Source organism: Cibotium barometz, chromosome 42 (genome assembly GCF_041138505.1).
Source record: "Cibotium barometz isolate CiBa-2024 chromosome 42, ASM4113850v1, whole genome shotgun sequence".
NCBI lineage: Eukaryota > Viridiplantae > Streptophyta > Polypodiopsida > Cyatheales > Cibotiaceae > Cibotium > Cibotium barometz.
Genome location: NC_141087.1, coordinates 29,908,648 through 29,930,592, shown reverse-complemented (window position 1 = coordinate 29,930,592; position 21,945 = coordinate 29,908,648). Strand labels below are relative to the sequence as shown.

Sequence of the window (21,945 nt, the reverse complement as noted above, 5' to 3'; positions counted from 1 at the left end):
TACATATATATAATATGAACAAAGGCAAACCTTTACAAAAGTCTTAGATACAGCACATACCAAGGTCTTCCAAATTGCTATTATTAAGTAGCTTGCATATGAGATCCCACCTATCATCTTCCCAAACAAATGAAGACTGGCCCCAAGAGAAATGAGCATACAAGCTCTCATCATGACTTCCGAGGTACAACCTTTGGGAAGTAACTTCTCAAGAACTTGTCCACCTACCTAGATCTTCATAATTGGTCTTGTTCTAGAGGGTTCTCTCTGAAAGCCACAAAAGTGTAGATGGGATGTTTCTCCTTTAGGTGCCATCTTATTGTCCTTTGCCCAAACTTAGGCAGCCTCCCGGGGCCTCCACCTTCCAAAAAAGTTTGTATCACGTGCGTTCAAAGGCATATTTTAAAACCCCTCTGTAGCCTGATTTCCCCTATTTTATGCATACCTCCTATTACTTTTGCAATATATTATTATAACCCTCCTGTACTTTTAAAATTTCCAGCTCATAGAATTTTTCCCCCCTCTAGTAAATTTAAATTTAAAGATATCACACCCCTTACAATTATTGAAAAAGGTGATCACAAGAATAATCGATAAGCCTTTGTCAACTTGCATATACTACTACATCTAGAAGGATGCCGTCATGTTGTACACATTCTCACCTTGACCTTATCTTTGAATTTGTGCATTCCAAGAGAAAACAAGGGAGATCCTTAAGAACATGTCCTTTCTAAATGCCTTGAAAGAAGGCCAGCATGCAGACTTAGTGAGATTATCAAGGTCTTCCTAGAAAGTAAGAATGCAAGTTTATTGAAACAAAGAATTGAATACTGATGTCGGGAGTGGAGAGTTGACGGGAGAGTAGGAGACGAGAGTTAACAATGTGTGGGTGTGAAGAATGGATAATGGGCACACCACAACCCATGAATTTTATTCATGTGTTAGAGTTAGGGTGGAACCGGTTCATCTCCTCATCCACTGCCTCGCCTTCCTTCAGGCGTTCTTTTTCAGCTCTCCTCATCCCTTTTTTCTTGTCATTTTTTTTCTTCTGCTTTGGAGGATTCTTCAGGATAAAGGTAGTCAGCTTGTCTCTCATGTCAACATCAGATACAAATCCACAAGCAGCACACTTCAACGTTATAAACTGACTTTTTATGATGACTATCTCTGTCTCTGGGTTCCCACATCCATAACACTGGACATATTTCTTAATGAAATTTTCCAAAAGCCCTGCAAGTTTTGCTGTATCATGTGCTCCATTCACAATAGCAGTGCCAGCTTTCTCATCAAATTTTGACTGTGCACCAAGTTCACATCCAAAGTACTTAGTAGTGTAGGCTGGAGCCCTAGCCAAGGCCTTTGCAACATCGATCATGTTCACAAGATTGGTCTTTCAAGATTCCATTTCCTCTGCCTTCAATCTTAGTGATCAGCTTAGGCATTTTATACCTGTAGAAGGCATCATCACGGTTGCTGGCCCCGATGTTCTGAAGAGCCATTTCAAAAGGAGCACTGGCACTTATACAAACTCAAAAAGGCTCTTCGTCTGGTAAGAAGAGATGAATTTCTTGCCGTCCAGACCGGATGTGGAGCAAAGATGAGCTCTCTCCTGATGAAGCCATATCAGCAAATAGAACCAAGAAATAAAGTGTATGACTCCCTGCAAGCACTTAGAAGTGCTCAGCAAAGTATCTCCAAAGCGCGGAAACACTCCCAGATAAATAACACTTGCCTGCTCAATGTCTGTCAAGCATCCAAAGATCCTCCCACTAGCACAAAAGCTGTATGTACGAGCTCAAAAGCTCAACCAATGAGTAAGAAGCAATGTCGAACTCTTTTCCAATCCCCGATGGTCAATACCTCAAAGCATGTACCCAAGACATAACCCGAATAGCATAGGCATAAGCATACATGAGTAAAATAGCTTCAGCCCACTGTATGTCAGTAGTGATTCACTGCTCAAAACTGAGTATTATCAGTCCTAAATCAGGGCCAAAATGATGGCAAACCATTAACATAGCATCTCCATACATGTAGACATCATACGGGCATCAATATGCATCAAGTGATCAATCTCGGTAAGCATAGACTTCAAGAGATAAGTGCTGCCCTGTTTTTGGCCTGTTTGTAGACTGTTTACACAGTCCCAAACTTGAAGCAAAAAGCTTCAATGTTCAATGCCAAGTCCCGGGGTTGTTGGCAAGTGTTTAACCAAGCCAAATGGAGCCAAGTCACAGCCTGGCGCAATCTGCGCTGCTGCTCCTTGATGGCCTACAGCCCACGTGGCACAAGGGAGGGTGAAGGGGGGCTCAATAGGGAGCCAATGAAGCCACAAGTCAAGCCTTAGTGCCCCTTAAGAGGCCCAACTGGAGATATGAAGCAATGAAGCTTCAATGGTGGCTGCCCCTTCTTTTCTCAGACCTGCAGACTGAAAAACTGAAGTAAAACCCTGTGGGGGATGAAGCAATAGCTCTGTGTGAATGCCGTGAGGGTGCCCAAAGGGGCCGGGAAGGTGCTCGGGAAGCCGGGGAGTGACGGGAGCTCGAAGGAGTCAGATATGGCTGCCAGGAAGGAGACCCAATGCGAGTAGGGAGTCGATGGGAAGCTAAGCAATTTGACTACAAATTTATCAGCATCATCATACTCCACAGTCCACAGTGCATTCGACTTTGAACCATCCTGCTCTGTGACACCGTGCTAGTGTGGAATTTCATAGCAGACATACAATCAAGATGACACATTTTACGTATGGTTGACATCCAAATTGTGAAGCAGACAACACCAACAACTCTCATGCCTGTCAAAATAAAATTGGGCAACAGCTGTAACACAAATAAAAACATATGCATGCACATAAGAACTGGTCTAACAAGGAATCAATAAAAGACATGCACATGCTTTTTAGTAACCTATTCTTGGATTAAACACCTACTCATCATACACGCATATCATTGAACTTCATATAATGTCGTTGACTAGAGTTGCTCAAATGTATATTATACTCAAGCTACCCACATTATAGAAGGGATATACATGACATTTAACAAAAATCTACAATATGTATAAGTGTTTGTGATTCTTTCTTTAGCCGTTATTGTAGGTCCCATTGCCTGCTGCCAAAATGGATTGCCTTAGGAATGAGTTGGATCTGCAAAACAATCTGATAGCAATCAAAAGAGAAATTTTGTATACGTGAGCTAAAGATGTTCCTCTATTCTTTTGAATTAAAGCAATAACTAAGACTTACTTTCTCTCACAAAAATTATCCTTGAATATACGCTTAGACATGTCGTCATACATAGTCATGCATACCACGGCTACAAAAAGCATGAGTCTACATAAGTCAGAGTCGCTAAGTCTTTCAGCCCGCACCCAAAAAACTTCAGCCCCACCAAAATTCAGCCCATGTCAAATCAGCTTCTTGCCTCCCTATGTGTTTGATGACCTATTGCCTACAATCAAAATGAAAATGAGGAAAATGATGCAAAAATCTGATATAACATGACTTAAAAATACAATTAAATGCTTCAACATTTACGTGAATCACATGAAAAACTAACCTGAAGTATTTACAAAATCATTAAAAAGCTTGTAGTCATTTTGATGTAGTTCATATTTATCAGTTGCTGTATTGTATGTTAAATGTGCCAATGCAATAACTGACTCTATATCGACCATGTTCAAGTCCGTCAAGTCATAAGTAAATGTTCGACGCCCTTTCACCTTTTGATACCAACCAAGCTGAATTTCTACCCCTTGAGGCCGGTCCGTCAAGTCAAAACCTCGCTTATAATCCACATACCTGCCACCTACCTTCTTTCTCATCTTTTGAACTCTTCCAAGGTACCAAGTGCTATGAAGTGTGTCCATCTTCTTTAGATTTGTAGCTTTTCTAATTCTCTTTGACCTTTTTTGTCCCTCTCCATGTGTCACATCATGGAAATAAATTGCACAATCAGACCCTATTCCAAAAAAATTGCCATTACTAGATGACGCTTCTTTTTCCTTGTGGCTGAAATACACTCCTTGCTTCACCCTAGTCAACCTATCCTTTGACAATGTAGAGCTTCCATTGAGTTGGCTTACCAAAGTAGATTTGAAGATGAATTTGCCATCAACCTCTACCACCGGTGAGATACTCTTCTTCTCAGCTTCATTGCTTGCCTCATCAAGAAGCCCATCGATCTCATGTCGAATCTCACTCAAAGATATGACCTCGTCATCTTCATTGCTCTCGTCGCCAATGGGGCTATCATCACGACATGGCTCCGCAAAGTCATCATGCTCATCTGCCCCGCCCATTTCAGTATCTAGCTTTGACCACATTGATTCTGTATCTAACCAAGGCTCTTTCCACCATTTAAGACCCTCACTTGTGCAAGGTTTGAGGCCCAATGTCTCACATAAAGTTTGTGCCTGCTTCAATCCCTCTTTTAATGCATCTATCATCTTTGTATCACAGGAAACACTTTCGTAGTTCCCAAGATCTGCTTCCAAAACACCTTCATGCTTGTTCAAGTCCTTCCAAACGTGTTCTTGTTTCTTATGGGCCCTTGAAAAAGTCACCCCATTTGAGCTATACTCATGCATGGCAACCTGATTCAAACTACCAACACAATGCAAAAGATCTCCAAAATCAAACGCTCTTTCCTACCCAACCATACCGCCAATCTTGCTGAAATAGATCTCCGCTGCATCAGATCCTATGAGATGTAGAGGACATTTGAAATTTGGATAGAACTCCCGAAACATCTTTATAAGTAGAACAACAAAATGGCAAGAAAGTTGAATGTCTATGTATGCCTCTTTGCTAATGAAGTTTTCCCTTAGGTTGTATGTAGGATGGTGATGTAGCCATAATCTCCACAGCTTGAAGAAGAAGACCACTTTAGCTGCAAGCACCACACGCTGTCCCAAGTCTAAATATGGTGATAAGAATATGTCTATGTAGTCAGCAACAACCTGCAAATATGCCTCGGTCCCTTGCATGCTCCTCTCTTTCTTTCGCATTTCCCTCATACATTTTTGCACTTGTCTAGAGACAATCCTTTGGGCTGCCCCCCAGTTTTGACGATCATTTCGTTGTATGTCCCCATCTCGCAACCTGTGCTGATCAACAGAGAAAGTGTTGTAGACCATAGCAACGTGATTGAGTGTAATCCACACATGCCCAATTGCAAGCTGTCGGGTAGGACTGTCAAGAGGACTCACAAGCTTCTTTCCACAATGGACAAAATCTTGATCATGTAAACCATACACATCTCCTCTCACAAATCTTCCTTTCAACTTCCATCCAGGCCAATCAATGAAAAATTGCCTATCTCTCTTTCCTAGGTAGTCTTCAACCGTGAGCTTTCGACGTCTACTGTCACCATCTGATGCATGCCCAATTATTGGACCTATCACGTCTTTGAACTTTGCATTCCACATCCGCTCCACAAGCATCCATTGGGTTCTGATGAAATCACTATCAAAGCGGTTGCATGTGCAATGCACAACTAGAGCCAATCTTGGAAGACTCTCATGAAGAGGGTTGACAATGAGGAGCCTTGCATAGTGTCCCACCACGTGGTTTTGGAAGGCATCTACTATTGTCTCATATCCTTGTGCTCCATCTCCAACGATGATGGCATCATTTGAAGAGCATTGATGATCCTCTCCTTCTCTTCCACAAAACCCAATCAAAGCATCATCTTTTGCATTCCATCTACATAAAGAGAAAGATTTTTATTTCAGCCCGCTTCATGCACAAAGAACTTTATATTTACAATCAAAGAAAGGAAGAGATATTGAAAAAAGCTTACCTAATGCGCCGCTTGATAGTTGTCTCATCTTCAACAATGATAATTGGCACTCGTGATGTTATTCCATGTTTTCTCTTTGCTTCAACATATATCTTCCCGATTGCATCAAAGATATATTCATGCTCCCCTGACTGAAAGTAAGTTGATTTTCTTCGGTGTCTCCTAGTGGTTGACATGGATGGCCCTCCAAGGTTTGCACTCAAAAACTCATGTAAGTGTGGCCCACCCCATAGCTTCACGACTTCAAAAATGGTCTTTGTTGATTCTGTGAATCTTTGACCCTTTTTGGATCTTAATGCATTCTTTGCAATGTCTTGAAGAAAGTCCCATAAAGCTGATTTGCCTCCAAATTTACCTTGCCTGCAAGCCTCAATGATGTTATTGCAAAATCGCCTCACATCCTTTCTATTAATGCTTTCATAGTTGGCCTCTTTCAAGGATCTGATTCTCACGGAAAGCACCACAATCTTTGCCTTCAGCCACCATAAATTTCTACCTGCTTCTCGTAATTTCTTCTTGGTCCCAACTGAGACACTTTTCAGCTCTTCAATTCCAAGGTAATCTAGCCGCATTCCTTTGCCCGTTTGCCTTTCTCCTCTCTTCTCAATGGAAATACTCTCCCGATACACTCTCATGCGAAAATCACCACATGATGGAATTGTCTGGCAATGCTTGCATGTAAAACTTTGAAAAGGCATTCCAATGCTTGAGATACGAAGGCAATGTATATGCCTAAAGCATCCATCTACCATGTACTCCATATCTCCATCATGCAAAGATGCTTTTGTATATGGCTCACAAAACCACTCGCGTCCCATCTTTAGATCTTGTAGGAGAGATTTTATATCAACCTCACGACCACTAACATGAATTGTATGCTGCCATAATCCCCAACACAAGATAGTAAGATTGGATGAAGGCAAGCATGATGTACCTGTGGGGATAGAAGGCGCTTTTGAACGCTCTTTTGTTGATGTGAGAAAAGCACCCAAGGTTTGTTGGCGTGGATCTTTGTCAAAATGCTTTTTAGGTCGCCCACAAGATCCAGTCAAGAGTGAAGAAGACTGATGTGGTGTGGTCTTGCTCCATGCAATGGTGTGAGACTTTCCATTAATATGTTCCATTAGAATTGTTGGCAAATCTGAACCACGAGGACATAAGTGCAGCCACTTCCCATCATACTTACACACCACTCTGACAGTGCTTCTATCTTTATAATCATGCAAGGTGGCTTCAACCAACTGAAAATCAGCCCCTACATGAAGAAACAAGATCTTGAGAGAAGAAAAGAAAAGAAAAATCAGCTGAAAATTAACACTAAAAAGAACAAGCAAAAATCCTTTAAAAAAAACCAATACAAGGGGCTGAAATTAGTGTCTTGCATGAGCTTAACAAAGGTGTTACATAAAGAAGATAGTAGTGGTTGCAAAGAATTAAGAAATAAGTTGATGCTTACCTTCATGAGTGTTATTGAAATTATTCATCTCCTCGATAGCCGCCAAAATTGCCACCGCATCATCACAATCATCTTCTTTGTCCTTTGTACTACTTCCTTGAGTGTCTATTGCATCGATCTTTAGCCCTCGATTGGAGAGGTACCGTTTTGTATGGGATTGTCCTTGAAGAATGTGAAATCTTAAGAAGTTTGATAAGCATGAGTATGCGGTTTGCTTGCCTCCAGTCATTCCCGATCCATAAAAGCTTTTACATTCATCACACCAAATTCGAATCAAAGGCTTGTCATTGACATCTTCAGTTGTAAGCTGAAAATTTTGTCATCTCTAGGTGGATTTCTGTTCCTCAAATTCTTACGAGTCTTGTCACATTGGACCTCCCAAAGGTCAAGAGTTTCTTTTGGTATTAAAGAACTCTTGAGCATGTTGACCTTGCTACCATGAAAATTCTCACCCTCTTCCCTTGCATTCATGTCACTAGTTTCTAAGGCAACATTTAAGCTTCTACAAATGCGTTTTGCGGGCCTGCCACCATAAGCCATGCTTAAACACCTCTTTATGCCAACACTTTTGTTGCTCTCCACTTGCCAACGCTCTTCTTGTGTGGCATTCAATAAGCACACTCCATCATCATCTTCATCTTCAATAACAAACTCAAAAGATTCACTTACAATGCCATCTTGCACAATCTCTTTGCGTATGGCACTATAGGTATAATCTCCCATCACTCTAACATAACCCAACAACTTCTTTTCACTATCCCCATGGTCAAACACCTTAATGCGAGCCTTGGTGGATGCCATGAATGATCGATCCTACATTCAAAAGAACCATAAAAGAGAAAATATCAAACATTATGAGGGATGCCAATAAATAGTTTAATGGGCATAAAATATCTACAAGGTCTCTATTTATTGAAAAAATATGAAAGAAAAATTAAAAGAAATTTCTTCTCTCTTGCAATAGGACCACACTCATTTTCTTTGATTTCAACCATAAAGCTTGAGAGAGCTTGCAAAAAATAAGGCAAATCTACTTTACTTGAGAGCTACATAAAATTCTATTGGAAAAAAATGCATGAGGATTACTACTAGATTGAATTCTTAGTAGATTTGGTGCAATGAGGAAGTTCTCATGGTCCAAATATCCGTGAATATGCATGCAAAGCTTGCCAATAAGAGGTGTGACCTTGACTTTCTTGCCAATAAATGCACTTCCGGCCTCAATCTCCGGTCCCATGTCACCCACACTAATGCCCAATGCTGTAGCCATTTCCAATGATATGAAGTTGTCCGTGGCACAATCATCAAACATAAATAATGCGGGCTGATCTTTGAGCTGTCCCCATGCCTTGCATACCATCCTATCCAAAGCATCATGGGCTGTCCCCCCTTGTACATGGGGCACCATAACCTTGGTTTCCTTTGCATCCTCTTTGCCTGCTTTCTTTGGGCATTGCAGGACCATGTGATCTTTACTACCACAAGAAAAGCACTTACCGTCACGTATATATTGCACCCTTTGTTTCGGAGTAAGTCCATAGTTAGGCCTTTTGTTGGGACGCTTCTTCTCTGAGGTACTTTCAGCTTTTGGAGCTCCCTTAACTTTATTGGAGTCCCTTTTAGGTGGCTGTCCAGCCTTATGCAGATTTGGGACAGCCTTGTCCTTCCCCTTTTGAGCATGTCCATCTCTATAGTTTTGCTTCAGCTTTTGCTCCAATTGCTCGGTGGCCAAAGCAGCTGAAATGAGCTGTTGTAGAGTGTGGTTTGGGTACAACTCCAAGCCCGATTGGTAAACCGGTTGGAGTCCCGATTCAAACTTTCTCTTGCATTCCTCATCATTTACCTGCATAATAGGGGAAACTTCCAAGAGTGTTTTCCAAAACTTGGATACATAAGCATGAACTGACTCACCTTCATTCTGCTTAACCCAATCCCACTTCTTGCGGATGTTCTTCTTGGCATTAGTAGGGGGTAAGAATTGGGCATAGAATCTAGTTTTGAATTCAGCCCAAGTGTCCACGGGAGTGCCTGAGAGCTTTTCTGCAAGCCACCAATGAGCGGCCATGCCCTTCAAGAACATGCTGGCATGCCTCACCTTGGACTTTTCTGAAAAATCCTCATCACTGAAAGCAATGTCAAACTAGGAAACAAATGACATAGCCTTGGAAGCATCAAACTCACCATGATATGTCTCGAACTTGACGGATTTGTCCCCGGCTTTGAATTCCTTTTGCTTATGAACATGATGCTCATAATCCCCATGCTTCCTCTTGATTCCACATTCATGTGGATCAGCCTTGGCATCCATAGATGCTCCTGCATACATAGGTGGCATAGGTGGACGTGAACCATGTGCTGTGCACCTGCATGCATGTGTGTAGCCCCACCACTATCTCTTGCAGCATAAGCATAATCCGGAGAGGGTGTGGAGATGGGAGCATGAAGAAATGGCTCTTCACGGGAGAGTTCAACAGGTAAAGTAGTAGTACGGGGATGTCGGTGCTCTCTAAGCCCATGAGAAACCTGCAAAGATGAAGAATGAGGCTTGTAACGATCATCTCTAGAAGTAATGTTACCTTCATAGGCATGGCTATGCCTCCCATGTAAGGTAGAATCACGTCGGGATGTAATGGAAGGCTCCTCTTTGTGGACAGCAGATTTCAGCTTTGGAGAGGCTATCCCAGGCATGTCCACCAATGGAGATCTCTTTATAACAAGCTCCCCATCCTGGCCCTGCAATACATCACCCTTGTCCACTAAGAATGAAAGAGCTAGCTCACGAGGTTTCAGCCCTGATCCACGAGCCAAAGCTTCAAAGTCTTGAAAGACGGTTGCCTCCTTTTGCTTTGCATCTAGCACTTGTTGAATGTGTGGGTCCTCACGTAGGCTGGCCAATTCCATCTCCCTGGCATGGAGAAGCTCTCGCATACGCTGAATTTCAGCATTCATGGCACTTGGCTCTTGCTCTTGCTCCTGCATTTTCTCCTTGCCACGGGACGGCTGTCCCAACCATACATGATCACGGGCATAAGGCATCCATCTACTTGCTTGTGTTCCACTGTAGTGCCCCTTTGAATTTGGCACTTCCTTGCTACTTGCTTGGCTAGCCATAATAAGAGTAAAGTCACTAATGGAGAGTGGTCAGGAAGCCTTTGGATCGTCTCCCAATGTAGAAAAAGGAAGATCCGTGCTCTGATACCACTGAAACGAGACCCAAGCAGGGGTCACCCCTTCCTGGACTCACTTCTCCAATTAGCACTTTAATATACACTCTTAAAAGACAATAGCACAAGACAAAATAGCAAAAAAGTAATTAACAACTCTGAGCATAGATAGATGACACCACACTGAGGCCGGAACGGCCGCCCCCCCCCAAGGAATGATATTATTACTTGGGAGAATTTGTTACAAGTACACGGGCCCAAGGCCAGATTTCCAATAAGCAATGCACAATGAAAACAAAGGATCAAACCCGAATATGTTTGTTGATGCCGAGTCTGTAGTCACCAAGGGCTGCCCCGTCCATAGCACCTTCCAGAGTCACACTCCGCGTGCAACCCACCCGTCCTCCCTGGCACTACGGATCACGCCGTGCCAGTCCTAGCGATGGTGCACTCTCACGGAGTTGACTCGGTGAATGGAAGAGGAGTCCAGACATAGGAGAGCAGGAGAATTCCTCGTTCTTCGCGATGAAAATCTTCTGGAGCCACCGTACAGCCAGTAGGAAGAGTGAAACAACCTGGGCCACTTGTAGGGAATGCGTATGACCTAAATCCACGCGGATAACCCCACTGGCCTGACCTAAATCACACGTGGGAGTGAAGAGACCTGTTGCTGGTCTGAATCACACGTGAATGCTTGTACTGACCTGAATCACACGGGGAAGTGAAGAGGGCTCCTGCTAGCTGTTTTGAGTACACACGTGAGAGAAAAAGAGAGCTGTCAAGACCTGAATCCATGCGTGGAAGTGAAAAGAGAGAAGCTGTACCATTCAGTCCATGGGAAAAGGGTTCCAAAGATGCTGTACGGCCAGAATCAACAGGTAATGATGATATTGTACTTCTTGTACCTGCTGTACCTACTGTACGACCAGAATCAGCAAGAAATGAGGATAATATACCTGCTGTACCTGCTGTGTGGTTCAGTCCTCAAACAATAGTTGGAATAGGAGCTGTACGACCTGTTTCATGAGAATAATGAGTGCTCCAGCTGCTGTACGGCCTGTTTTCTCAAAATCCCAGCAAAAGCAGTCGTGTTTTTCTCCTCACGAATGCAAGGGAGAGGGCTGGAAGTAAGGCGCCTTCTTCCCATGTGAAGGATTGGGTGTGGTAGGTGGGGTAGGTGGCCAACCCCCACCCCACATGCTATAAAAGGGTGCCCAGGCCAAAAGAGGGTGCCCACACTTATAAAGTGTCCACCTACTTTTAATGAAGTATGAAACCTGTAAGTTATAAGGCTTATAACTTAAAACTCTTATTAAAATAAGGCTTATAACTTAAAACTCTTATTAAAATAAGGATTTCCCACCTGTTCACACGCCACAAAACCTGTCAGAAGACAAGGCATTCCACGGCTCACGGGAGGGCGTCCCCGACCCCTGAGCTAGACACACATGTCAGGCATGCAAACGAAACCAGTTCACGCGAAAACATTTCAAAGGCAGGCAAACATGAGTGCACAATGCAACATTGTTAAAGGATAATCTCCGTTCATGTACTTGCACAATACTTGACATTTTCGGGCACAAGCAGGCCCACCAAAAAGTCAATTCCAGGTACACACACAGTGTACAATCCACCCGTCCCTTGCACTACGGATCACGCCGTGCCAGTCCTAGCGGTGGTAATCCAGAAACATACACCGTGTGCAATCCACCCGTCCCTGGCACTACAAATCACGCCGTGCCAGTCCTAGCGATGGAGCACCACTACGGAGTATGCTCATCGAGAGCCCAAAGCTCACACAAGAAGATAAGAGGACCATTTGATAGCTCAATGGTGACAGCCATGAACATAAAGATGTTGCCACTCAGGTCATGAACCTAAAAACTCTAGTGAATAAAGTTATGACTGAAGATCAGAATGTTCCTAAATTCCTAGAGGTGTGGCGACTTCAACTGGATGAGACTACACTCTCGGGTGTCAATCTTCCTGAAAACATGCAGGCTATATTGCTGCTTGCTGCCCTCCCGTCTTCATGGTGGCAGCCCTTTATAACCACCCGAACCGCAGCTCATCTCTCCATACCTATTCTAATCCCTTCCATTATACAAGAACATACAATCAGATCTGCTTCATCTTCACAAGCAGCTTCATCTACAGCTATGGCTATGTATGCCCGGCCTACATCCAAGTTCTCCTCGAACTTCCATTAAAAAAATACATCATCAAAATCTTTCCATAAACCGAGGAGGCCACATCAGAACAATTCTCGATTTCGTCAATCACGCCCTGGCATTTCATTCACAAGCCCATACTGCAAGATCTGTAACAAACATGGTCATCGTACTTCAGAATGCTGGCATAACGGCAAGAATAAGAGCTCTCAGCAGCAGCAGCAGGCAAATTATGCCTCTGGTTCTGAAAGCGGGTCCCAATATTTGTCGCCATATGATGATTATAGTCATGACTCTTCACCAGCATCTGATGACGGAAACAATCTTGTCTTCATGGCATCGCATCTTCCTGATTTTGATGTTGCAAATACTTGGGTGTTAGATACAGGAGCAACCTTACACATGACCACACATAAAAGCTGGCTGTTTAATTACCATCCACTCAATCATACTATAACTGTTAAATTCGGTAATAAAACACATCAAACTGCTGAGGGTATTGGCACTGCAAAAATAGAATTACCAGATGGACATATAGTTACTGTTGATGAAGTTTACTATGTGCCGAATCTTTACAAGAACCTGCTGTCCATTGATCGGCTAGCAAGTCCTCGTACTGCATTTGAGTTTCTACACGATTGCTGTCTGATTAAGCATCAGTTGCCGAATGGTCGCACTTACATAGTGACCTGTCCAAAATTTTGACGACTTTACCTACTTGGTCGGACTCCTGTCGTTCATGAAGAAAATGCTGCTATTCACACAGAAAATCTACACTATGATACTCTGTTATGGCATTACCGGCTAGGACATCTCAACATTGCAACTATGCAACATATGAACCGGCGAAGATTAGCCAAAAACTTCACATTGTCAGCCAAATCCTCACTATCCCTATGTGAGGGTTGTGTCTTTGGCAAATCAGCCCAACATAAGTTCCCGCTTCACGGTGAGAGGTCTACAGCTCCACTACAATTAATACATACAGATCTCTGTGGTCCCATTGATGACTTTACAAGATTCACAATCGTCTCATTTCTAAAAAATAAACAGCAAGACACAATCTTACATGCGTTCACAACATATCACAATTTAGTAGAAAAGCAGTTAGACAAAAAGATAAAAGCTCTCCAATCTGATAATGGATCAGAATACAAGAATCAATCGTTTCAACATTACCTAGCAAAACACGGAATAGTCCACCGCTGTGTACAGTACCATCAACACCCCAACAAAATGGCCTCGCCGAGCGTAAGAACCGCACTCTGCTTGACTCCGCTCGTGCTATGTTAAGTGTTGCAAAACTAGCAAAAAATTTCTGGCAGGAAGCTGTTACCACAGCCTGCTATATTCAGAACAGAGTATACCATCGCTCAGTCGATGCAATTCCCTATACCTTGTGGTTTCGGCGTGCGCCTGACCTTGCACATCTCCGCGTGTTTGGTGCAACGGCGTATGCGCATGTCTCTACAGATCACAGACAATGCGCACCTTAGAAATCTTCCGCTTAATCAACACCAATAAAACCACAGGCCCCGCTGCCATTATATTATTAACCTTGGCCAATAATGTAAAAACCTAAACTAAGGAGCTTTATTAAGCTTAGTTAGCCAGCTTTATTAAGCTGCACAAAGATAGAGAAAGGGGGAAGCGGCATCCAAAAGGAAGGAGGGAGTAGTAAAGAGAGAGCATCATTACGTGAGATGTTTCTTTATTGCTTCTCTCTTTTACAGCAACTAATTTAAAACACTTCACTTCAAATTTAAAAAACGTTAAATAGAGTGTGGAGCAAAAAAAGAACTTTAAAGTGTGGGGCCAAAAAACACTACTAGATTTGAACCCTCTACCTAGACCCCAACAAAATTATGTCATACCACTAGAATAGTACCCTTCTTCTAAAGTTTTGTGAATAAAAACACTCCTTATTTTATTTTTCCCAGGCACAATTGTAATACCCCTCCTTTCTTTTTAAAACTGTAAGTGAGATTTATATTAAAACCCATCCTTTTGAACGCACGTTGTGTGGACAAAAATAGGAGTTGAAATGTGTACATACATGTACATGGCGTGCGTGAAGTTTTGCTTTTGAAAGCATTGTCAGGTGTACAGATGTAAATGTATTGATGTGAGCATGTACAGGCCTGTCCGGTGAGAGGTCTACTGAGGATGATATCAGCTGCTTGATGGCTTTGATTGTGTGTGCGTCCTCAAAAAGTAAGTGGGCACTCGTATGCTGTATTTGGAATGTGTATGGATGCGTGGGCATTGAACACTGAGAGGGCCGGTGTTACCTTGAGAAAGAGGAGTGTGGAAGGCGTGGAGTTTTTTTGATGATTGATGGCCCAATGCAGCTATGGGCATTGGTATGAAAAGGGATAATATAGTGGCCATCTTTAGGACTTGGGAATAAATAAAAACAAAAGAATATTAGCATGGCCAGCTGGCAGTAAGGGCGTGGAGCGTTGAAGGGCTGCCAGCGCACAGTATAGAAGGCTGGCGAAGCATAGCAAGTTCGAGAAGGCAAAAAGGCCGTCGCGGTGTTGGATGTGGGCTCTGGGGGGCGCAACTCTGAAAAAAGTGAAGGGAAGAGCAAGGTAGAAGGTGACTCTGCTGCTGCCGACGTGGGAGAAGCGGCCGCCTTGTACAAAGTAGCTGGTCGTGTGAGGGGTGGCCGGGCTGCCAACGCAAAAGGGGAGCGCAGCTGGAAGGCGAAGAGGAGGTCGTGTTATTGGAAGGGAGGCTCTCAGGCGCATCTCTACAAAAAGCGAAGGGAAGAGGCAAGGCGCTGTTGTTGTGAGGGCTGGGGCTTTGAGGCGTGTGCAGTGTCGATTGCAGTGGAGGGGAGACCTTGCTGGCGTGGGGGCCGAGTACAGAGGGAGGTGAAAGTGGGTGTTGGATGTGAAGAGACTGGGACTCTGAAAGACTGTAGAGAGTCGCCTGGGGCTCCCTCTGGCGCAGCTGGAACGCTAGCAAAGGGTAGGCTGGTGGGCCGACGTGTGTGGAGGCCGCCCATGGGTTGATGGGCGTAGTAGTTGGCGCAAGGTATAGTCAGGGTGATCGAAGCAGAGGGCGCAGCTGCTGGCAAGGATAAACAAAGGGACCTCTTAGCACACCAGGCGACAGAGAAGGTTCTGGAAAGCTAGCAGAGGGAGACCGTGAAGTGTGGAGCCGCCTCGAAGGTGATGCTGCCAGAGTAGTGGTCGTGGTGCTGAGTGGCTTTGAAAGCAAAGGAAGCCTGTGAAGAGGGTGCAGCTGGATGTGCAGTTGCAGGTGCAGCGGGTAAAGGATAACGTGAAGGAGAGGTTGAATGCCCAGGAGGGCTCGCGAGCGACTAGTAGAGGACCGCAGTGAAGTAAAGTGCCGTGAAGGCTGGAGCAACAAATAGCAGAAAAGCATTGTGTGACAGCTGGTAACCAAAGGGAGGGATTGAAGGTGTTAACTACAAAGGAAAGGCTTGGGCTAGTGTGAGCTGTATATACAGTAAAATGAAGGTGAACAAGTGAAGCACCTTAATGACAGTGACGAAGGTACATGGGCTGGTGGTCTGCAGGCACAGTGAGCCAGAGAGAGAGAGAGTGTGTGTGTGTGGTATTTGTGGTTTTCTACCTCGTCTGAGGACTCAAGCCAGAGTTGTAAATTTCTCTTGATTAGCTGTGGCTGGTGTTTGGTGATACCAGAGAGTTCTTTTATTTCTTTGTTCATTTGGGTACGAGTTGTAACAGCCTTTCTGAAATATAAGTCCTGTTCATGCTCTTTGGTCTCGTGTTCTGGTGTGTTTGCATGCGTGTGTGGAAGTGTGGCATGCTATAAGGGCGTAGACAGCTCTACCGCTTCCGTGCCATCACTTTAAATATGTGTGGACAAAAATAGGAGTTAAAATGTGTACATACATGTACATGGCGTGTGTGAAGTTTTGCTTTTGAAAGCATTGTCAGGTGTACAGATGTAAATGTATTGATGTGAGCATGTACAGGCCTGTCCGGTGAGAGGTCTACTGAGGATGATATCAGCTGCTTGATGGCTTTGATTGTGTGTGCGTCCTCAAAAAGTAAGTGGGCACTCGTATGCTGTATTTGGAATGTGTATGGATGCGTGGGCATTGAACACTGAGAGGGCCGGTGTTACCTTGAGAAAGAGGAGTGTGGAAGGCGTGGAGTTTTTTTGATGATTGATGGCCCAATGCAGCTATGGGCATTGGTATGAAAAGGGATAATATAGTGGCCATCTTTAGGCCTTGGGAATAAATAAAAACAAAAGAATATTAGCATGGCCAGCTGGCAGTAAGGGCGTGGAGCGTTGAAGGGCTGCCAGCGCACAGTACAGAAGGCTGGCGAAGCATAGCAAGTTCGAGAAGGCAAAAAGGCCGTCGCGGTGTTGGATGTGGGCTCTGGGGGGCGCAACTCTGAAAAAAGTGAAGGGAAGAGCAAGGTAGAAGGTGACTCTGCTGCTGCCGACGTGGGAGAAGCGGCCGCCTTGTACAAAGTAGCTGGTCGTGTGAGGGGTGGCCGGGCTGCCAACGCAAAAGGGGAGCGCAGCTGGAAGGCGAAGAGGAGGTCGTGTTATTGGAAGGGAGGCTCTCAGGCGCATCTCTACAAAAAGCGAAGGGAAGAGGCAAGGCGCTGTTGTTGTGAGGGCTGGGGCTTTGAGGCGTGTGCAGTGTCGATTGCAGTGGAGGGGAGACCTTGCTGGCGTGGGGGCCGAGTACAGAGGGAGGTGAAAGTGGGTGTTGGATGTGAAGAGACTGGGACTCTGAAAGACTGTAGAGAGTCGCCTGGGGCTCCCTCTGGCGCAGCTGGAACGCTAGCAAAGGGTAGGCTGGTGGGCCGACGTGTGTGGAGGCCCCCATGGGTTGATGGGCGTAGTAGTTGGCGCAAGGTATAGTCAGGGTGATCGAAGCAGAGGGCGCAGCTGCTGGCAAGGATAAACAAAGGGACCTCTTAGCACACCAGGCGACAGAGAAGGTTCTGGAAAGCTAGCAGAGGGAGACCGTGAAGTGTGGAGCCGCCTCGAAGGTGATGCTGCCAGAGTAGTGGTCGTGGTGCTGAGTGGCTTTGAAAGCAAAGGAAGCCTGTGAAGAGGGTGCAGCTGGATGTGCAGTTGCAGGTGCAGCGGGTAAAGGATAACGTGAAGGAGAGGCTGAATGCCCAGGAGGGCTCGCGAGCGACTAGTAGAGGACCGCAGTGAAGTAAAGTGCCGTGAAGGCTGGAGCAACAAATAGCAGAAAAGCATTGTGTGACAGCTGGTAACCAAAGGGAGGGATTGAAGGTGTTAACTACAAAGGAAAGGCTTGGGCTAGTGTGAGCTGTATATACAGTAAAATGAAGGTGAACAAGTGAAGCACCTTAATGACAGTGACGAAGGTACATGGGCTGGTGGTCTGCAGGCACAGTGAGCCAGAGAGAGAGAGAGAGTGTGTGTGTGGTATTTGTGGTTTTCTACCTCGTCTGAGGACTCAAGCCAGAGTTGTAAATTTCTCTTGATTAGCTGTGGCTGGTGTTTGGTGATACCAGAGAGTTCTTTTATTTCTTTGTTCATTTGGGTACGAGTTGTAACAGCCTTTCTGAAATATAAGTCCTGTTCATGCTCTTTGGTCTGGTGTTCTGGTGTGTTTGCATGCGTGCGTGGAAGTGTGGCATGCTATAAGGGCGTAGACAGCTCTACCGCTTCCGTGCCATCACTTTTTGGTGCCTCCACAGAGGAGCAGATTTCCTCTGGTTCGTGAAAGAAGATAGGGGCTGTGTGAAGCAAGATTTGGAAAGATGGCTCAAGATTTTCCAGAGTATTGGGGATTGCCACAGGAAAGTGCAGTCAAGTTTCTGGAGAAGATGGAATTTACAGCCTTGATGAAAGACAGGGCAACCCCGGAGATCCTTTCTCAGATTTTGGCTTATTGCTTGCAGGGTGATGCAAAAACATGGTTACAGATGTTTGTGACTACACACAGGAACATTCATCAACAGGATCCTGAGTACCGTGTAGTGAGAGCTGCATTCTTGGCATAGTTTGCCCGAGTGAGGAGTCCAAATGAGGTGTGGAAGGAATTGTGCAACATTCAGCAGAAAGATGGTCAGGATGTGGATCAGTATCTGATAGAGTTTGGTAGACTGTGGAGTCTATGGTGTGAGGCTCTGATTCCTGAAGTACCCCCGCAGATGATAAAGAGAGACCGGTTTGTGGCTGGTCTGGAGCCAACCCTCCGTCTGAAGGTGGAGCTGAAGAACCTGGATAGCTTTGAGGAGGCTGTCAGAGTAGCTCGTGAGAAGGAGTGGAAGGTAAAACGTCTGAGGCAGATGGGAATACAGGAAGAGCCGAAGAAGTTTATGAAGATGCCAGAGATTGAGAGTATACATCCTGAAAGGGAAGCTGCTGTTGTTCCAGAACAGGAAGACACTTTGAAGAGGGACATACATGATGCAGTGGAGCTCATGAAGTCTCTAAGTTTGAATTGGATGGAAGCAGGTGGAAAGGGAAGAAGCCGAGGTGCACCAAATAATAGAAGGGACAGTATCTCAACAGGTGAAGGGAACATGGGAGGAACAGGGAGAGGATGGGGCTACTATTTGAGTAATGTCCAATGCTGGAACTGTGGGGAGCGGGGACATATCAGCCCTCAATGTGACAAGCCGCCCAGAGCAGGTGGTGGAATATATCCTGTGATGCAGAGGACTAATGATAGATCGGGGGATCATAGTGTTGAAGTAAAAGATCCAAATCAACCCTCTACCAGTGGAGTCAAATGGGAAGATAAAGGGAAAGGACCGGCTCTCAGCTTGATAGAAGTGGAGACCATTCCAGAGATTATGCCTGTGGCAAAGAGGACGAGGAGTACAATGGCAGAACCTGAACCATCTTCTAAGAAAGGTAAGCATGTCCAATTTGATGTAAGCCCTCAACCAGAGAAGAAAAAGAGGAAGCCAAGGAGACATTATAAAACTTCATATTTGCATATTGGTCAAGGTCAGGAGGAGTATACATTAATGGGAGATTTAAAGGGAAGGGTAGCCAATATAACATTTGCCCAATTACTTGGATTGTGTCCGAAGCTTAAGAGAGAGTGGAAGAAGTTGGCAAATCCGAGGAAAGTAAATGAGCAGGAACCCACACAAGGCGAAATGGAGCTGATGTCTGTGGAAGACCTTCCTGATATTTGTCCATCAGTTGATGCCTGGTGTGGAAGTGTGAGTGTTGGAGAAGCATATGTTGATGGCGGTGCACAAATCAGTGTGATGACTCAGTCCTGTATGGAGAGATTGGGGTTGAAGCTGAATGCTAGTTCAGACTTTAGACTCCGTCTGGCAAATCATGCAAAAGTAAAGTGTCTGGGTATATGCACAGAAGTGCCAGTGACTGCTTTTGGTGTGGTTTGCAATATAAATTGCCATATTATGCCGGCTGGTTTGGGAGCTTATCCGCTGATTTTGGGCAGACCTTGGCTCAGACAGGTGGGTGCCATTCAAAACTGGAAAAGGGGAACCATAACAGTACATAATAGGAGAGGGAAAGCCAGGAAATTTAACATGAGTAGTAAGCGGGAAATGAAGACTGAACCTGAAGAAACAAGTGCTGATGAGTATTCAGATAGTGAAACTGAAGAAGAGAGTCATTAGGACCTCAATGGAAGGCTTCTTGGGCCCTTTTATTTGGCAGTTTAAGGAGTCAAACCTTTTCTCTTAAGAAGAAACGTTTTCTAATTAGAAGCTTCAAAACGGCTACTTTATTCGAATTTGAATTTTGGGGGAAAAATGGAATTTAAAATCTAGCGGACAAAACCATATCATGTAACATATCTATGGAAAGCTCTTGATGCATAGATCACGGATCTATAATCTCCGCTCAAATCGGAGCTTGTATGTAGAAGTTATGGAGGTCCGAAAATTGTAAAATTGCCTCCCCCCTTTTTGGGGGAAAAAGTGCACCCTTTGACCACTCTTACACCTCTCTTACAAACCCAACATTTCAGTCCACATGGCAACCCCCCATTTGGCTATTCCTTAATCACCTTGATTAGGCTTGGGCAAATTAAAGGGCCCAAGAAGACCCCATTCACTTCCTAATGTCTACTTCTGATGATGAGAGCCAGGTATCATTTATAATGAAGGAAGAAAATGAGCATGTAATGCAAGCTGAAGAGGAGATAAAGAAGGAAGAAGAGAGCAGACTTGAAGATATGGACAGTCTGATGCAGCCTCCATCACCCAGTGCGGAGAAAGAGAAGCTGTTACAGGGCATGTTGAATCCTAAATTGCAGCCAGTGGAGAAAGAAGAGTATATGAAGGTAATACATAAATTCCCTCATTTGTTCATTACTTCATATGAAGAGATCCGAGGATTCAAATGTGAGCCAATGCCTATAGTATTGAAAGAGGGTGTGAGGCCAGTGTTTCAGAAACTGAGGAGGATAAATAGAGAGTTGTTGCCTGTATTAAGAGAGGAGCTGAGTAAGTTGTTAAAAGCAGGGTTAATTTATCCAGTAGATCACTCAGATTGGGCAAATCCAGTGGTCTTCACTCCAAAGCATACAGGTGGTTGGAGAGTCTGTATTGATTACAAACCTCTGAATGCTGCAACAAAAAGCAATCACTATCCTCTGCCGTTTATTGATGATATTTTGGACAGGGTAGCTGGATATGAGAGGTATAGTGTATGCGATGGCTTCTCTGGGTATTTTCAGATCTCAATTGCTGAGGAGGATCAGGCTAAAACCACAATCATTACACCGTGGGGTTGCTTCTGTTACCGAGTAGTACCATTTGGTTTGAAAAATGCACCCTCGTGGTATCAGAGGAACACTGATAGAGTACTTGCACCTCTTACAGATCATTTTGTGAGAGCCTTTTTGGATGATATATGTGTGTATAGTTCTCAAAAAGAGCATGGTAATAAATTGGAGCAAGTATTTTCTAAAATGGATGATGCAGGTGGACAGCTAAATCCAAAGAAGTGTCATTTAGGACATTCAAAGGTGAAGCTGTTGGGGCATATGATATCTTAGAATGGAATTGAGCCTGATCCAGAGAAGATAAAAGCTCTTGTCTTATTATCTGCACCATCAACATCCAGGCAGCTCTGCAGACTTTTGTCCAGAAGGTAAAATATATGGCAAGATTTGTTCCTTTAATGTCTCAACTGCTTTATCCTCTTCAGCAGGCTATGAAGAAGGAACCATTGCAGTGGAATGAAGAATGCGAGGAAGTGTTTGAGAAAGTAAAGGAGGTATTGGGAGGTATTTCCAGTGTGAAAGCTCCGGATTTCTCTCAGGTCTTTTATGTGAATCCATCTTTTGGTCCGGATGTAGTTGGAGCAATCTTAATGCAGAGAGGAGATGAATCCAGATATATGAAGCCTGTGTA

At 44.3% G+C, this 21,945-nt stretch overlaps 2 pseudogenes; both read right to left on the bottom strand.

Moving 5' to 3' along the window:
* Positions 1–934: 934 nt before the first annotated feature.
* LOC147614352 (putative eukaryotic translation initiation factor 5-2) lies at positions 935–1,533 on the bottom strand (annotated as a pseudogene).
* Positions 1,534–2,069: 536 nt separating this feature from the next.
* LOC147614351 (uncharacterized) lies at positions 2,070–6,439 on the bottom strand (annotated as a pseudogene).
* Positions 6,440–21,945: the final 15,506 nt, after the last annotated feature.